Below are 4,488 nucleotides of genomic sequence, written 5' to 3'. Positions count from 1 at the left end.
GTTCCACGTACCTGCTTTAAAACTCGGGGAGACCGATCATTCAAAGCTGTTGCGCCCCGACTCTGGAATGAACTCCCACTCGACCTGCGTTCCCTGGACTCAGCAGACATCTTTAAAAAGTGCCTAAAAACACATTTGTTTGCCAAAGCATTCTAGTCCAATCAACCCACGCTGCCACTGACCCTCAGCATTTGTTGTGTTTTTAATATGTTTTTTTTTTCTCTTATCTGTTTTTATCTGTTTTTACTGTGAAGCACTTTGTGACTATGTCTGTGAAAAGCGCTATACAAATAAAATTTACTTACTTACTTACTTACTTACTAAATCAACATGACACCATATGACCTGCTTCCTACAGCAAGGCTTATTACTATGAGAGACTTATCCAGTATATTCAAAGGCATTGCGTTATTTGACATGTACAATTTTGGAAAAGTAACACTATTCATACCATCAACCATAGTAGCAGATTAAAGACAATAAATAAAAACTAGGAATACCCAGAATTCTTCAGGAAATACTTTGAATTTTATCGCAGAACTTTCTACTGACATGTAACTGTTGTGGTGGTAATTTCACACAAGTTAAGTGCATTACTGTGAACCACAGAAATGTTGGATTTGTGTTTCTTTTAAAAAGCTTTATAAACATGTAATTTTTATCTGTGTCTCTAACACCGTAAATAGGACTGTTCAAGGGTGTATGCTGTGTACATGTACGTATATTGGGGAGGGGTGCATTGTCTGAATTGTACTTGTAGAATATTAAACCTTTAGACCTCTGAGGTCCTCAGGAAGACGTTTACTCAGCGTTCCTAGAGTCAGAAACAAACAAGGTGAAGCAGCTTTTAGTTCCTACCTCTTCATCTGTGGAAGAAACTTCCTGAACAGCTTAAGGCTGCTGACAAACACTTCTTTTAAATCAGGACTTATTTGCACAGGCTTTGGAATAAACAATAAATTTTACTTACTTTATTAAATTTATCTTAACAAAGCTCTTACCTTATTTATTCTGCTGTTTTTGCTGTTTTTAATTACCCCAAACTTACCACAACCTTTGACTATGGTGAGAGAGTTTATTCAGAACATAGACACTGTCTGCAAACTGCTTATGCAGTGGCTGGTTCTGCATACAGGAAGTAGGATGTGGCTGTTATTATGTTAAGTTTTGTAACGCTTTGAACAAGTGCACAGTGACTTTCTGGGGTTCCCGGTCTCTGTTGAGAGATCGCAAACGTGCAAGATTCCAAAAGTGAGATTAACATTCTGTTAATGGTGATCTAATGGTAAAGATCTAACTGGCGAGCCGTTTACTGAGGAAGGTTTGAGTTTTGTTCTTCGTGGTTCCAAAGTGACCGTATGGTCAATGGTTGTGGGAAAAAAAGATCTGGAGCTCTGAGTTAAGATTAATCATTATTTGTTTGAATATATTTCTTTAATTTCTTTTAAAGCTTTTCTGTATTTCTATAATTTCTTTTATTTCTTTGTAAAGCACTGTGAATTGCCCTGTGTTTGACTAGTGCTCTATAAATAAAGTTGCCTTGAATGAATGTGTATCTTGGTGTGTGTGTGTGTGTGTGTGTGTGTGTGTGTGTGTGTGTGTGTGTGTGTGTGTGTGTGTGTGTGTGTGTGTGTGTGTGTGTGTGTGTGTGTGTGTGTGTGTGTGTGTGTGTGTGTGTGTGTGTGTGTGTGTGGTTGACACAGTGGACTCCAGACTCAGACAGGCATTGACGGGTCAAAGGGCCAAAGGGCTTGGTTAGCCAAAGCACTCCCAAGAAATGTGATTTTTTTTTAAAGTGGTTTATTTCAATTCTTTTTTTATGTGTGAAGATTATAATTTGCTGCCTGGTTAATTAATAATTACACAAATAAAACATGTATTTCTGTATTTCTTTCACTAAAAAGTAGTGTAATGTGATTCAGCCAATCGCTGCAGCGTATGCATCAACCTTTGAACTTACAAGTTCCTGTTATGACGTGCGCTTTTAAGTAATGAAACCAGGAGGCTACAGCTCTGGGGAAAAAGCTGTTCCTCATTCTGCTAGTCCCTGTTTTTATGATGCGGATTTGCTTCCCTGATGGGAGCAGGGCAAACAGGTGGTGTGCGGGGTGAGTTCTGTCGGTGGAGATCCTGGTGGCTCTCCTTTGCAGGCATCCAGCGTAAACAGCATCCAGGTGAGGAAGCTCAGCACCATTGATCCTCTGGGCTGTCTTCACAACCTGAGTCAAGTCCTTCCTGTTTGCTGCGGTGCAGCTGGCGTACCATACAGTGATGCCCTGACAGAGGACACGCTCCGCAGTGCTCCTGTAGAAGTTCACCAGGAGCTGAGGGGAGAGACCAGCCCGTTTCAGCTTCCTGAGGAAGAAGAGCCTTTACTGTGCTTTCTTCAGCAGGTGGGAGGTGTTGACAGTCCAAGAGAAGTCCTTGGTGATGTGGAGTCCCAGGAATTTGATGTTGTCCACCACTTTCACCCCCTCACCATTTATGTGCAGTGGACGGGGGGTGGTCTTCCTGGTCCTCCTGAAGTTCACAATGACCTCCTTGGTTTTGGTGGTGTTTAGGAGCAGGTTGTTCTCTGAACACCACCCAGTCAGGTGTTATTCCTCCTCTCTGTTCATTGTTACTGATGAGTCCAACTATAGTGGTGTCATCAGCAAACTTCACTATAGTGTTTGAGGGGTGGATGATGGAGCAGTCCTGAGTAAAGAGGGTGAACAGTCCTGAACTGTGCACACACACAGTCCTGGTCTGCAGGGACGATCTCTCTGATGTGGGACAGAATGATCCTCTCAAAGCACTTCATGACGACCGGGGTCAAGGCGACAGGGCGGTAGTCATTAAGGCAGGTCACGTATGTTTTCATTGGTACTGGGATGACAGTGGTGGATTTAAGGCAGGTGGGGACAACAGCTTGTTGCAGCGAGAGGTTGAAGATGCTGGTGAACACTCCCGTTAGCTGGTCAGCACATGACTGCAGTGTGCGGCCCGACATCCCGTCAGGTGCTGCTGCTTTAGAGGTCTTAATGCGCTGCAGAGCAGATCTCACCTGGTGTTGCTGCAGTACAAGTGCTGGTCCCTACGCCGACTCCGGCTTCTCAGCAGGGGGTTGGTGATCATGTCGTCACGGTGTTGGATCTCCGGAAGGATGAAATCCACATTTTCCGGAGCAGAGTGTTGGTGTGGCGCTCCGATTACAAGGAGTTCGGCTTGTCCATGGTTTTGAGCACTGAGTGCACGGAAAAGTAGGTAAAAAGCGCAAAAAAACTAAGAAAAGTTGCTGCTAAACTGAGAGCACTGAGCCGCAGCAACTACCTACGCCGCCATCTTGCCAATTCGGCACGCTCATCAAGACTGGTGAAAAATATGAGAAAATGTAAAAAAAAATGTACCCACAGAGAGCCAAAATATGCTCTCTCGCACCACCTAGAAACACTAAAACGGCCACCGCGGCCCGGGTCCCGCCCACTTTTGAGCTCACTTTAGGGTGAGGGTTACAGGACCAAGACCAATCCGAGCTGAAAGTGGCGTGCTTTGCTTTATGTAAACACCACCCCGCCATCCACGCCCACTATAGTAGATCATTATCTCTGGAAACCAGAATAACTAGGGTTAGGGTTGGGGTTAGATGGTGGCCTATATGCCACGAGCAACATTAGAGTTCAGTAGGCGGCTTTCAAAATAAAAGCACCCCCACATGCATTTTTCTAAATAAAAGTCATCTTTTGTTAAAACCTTCAAAATCTATATTTGATCAATATTAAATTTTATCAATACTAAGTTTTACTTTGTCATTATCTGTGTGCCTTCATTGTATATTGTTGCTTATAGTTTAGTGTTCATCCTGTTCAGTTATTTGGATGACTGGTTTCTTGACTTTTGTTTCTCTGTGTTTTCTCAGTAAAAATTTTGTATTTCTGTATTTTATTTGATTATTTCTTTTTGTTGTTGTTTTTTTATTTTTCTATTGTTGGGTCTATTTACTGTTTTTGTTTTGTGCCTGATAGGAGCTGTGGGCCCCTGGTGCGTGGCAGCCAGACCCCCCTGGTGTTTCCCTTGTCCTTGCAGTGCAACCCATGTTTAATGTAGTTAGTTTGGTTTGTCACATGGTGTTTTAGGTTGTGTCACATGGGAATCTTATTTATCAAGCGGTTTTATTCTGGTTTGATGGTTTTAATGGTTTTATAGTATATTGTTTGCAATCTTGTTCTTATTGGTTTGTAGTGTGTGTATTTACACTTCCTTGTTTGGACTGCTTTGAAAGAAAGCTCATAAATTGATCACCCGCCCTCAGTGACATTGGATTGATGGACTATGCAGGAGAGACGCTTTTTAAAGTGATGATTCACAGGTGCGCAAGAGATCTAGGAGCGAAAAGAAACAAGAAGGGAAGACGGCAGAACCCAAGTGAGGGAGGGACGCAGAAGCTTGGTTGAGTACAGCACGGAACCGAAGGCAGCAGCCAAAGCCTGGGAACACGCAGAGAACAGA

The sequence above is a fragment of the Lipophrys pholis genome (genome assembly GCF_963383615.2).
Source record: "Lipophrys pholis genome assembly, chromosome: 15".
NCBI classification, from domain to species: domain Eukaryota; kingdom Metazoa; phylum Chordata; class Actinopteri; order Blenniiformes; family Blenniidae; genus Lipophrys; species Lipophrys pholis.
Note: the sequence above shows the minus strand (reverse complement) of the source record.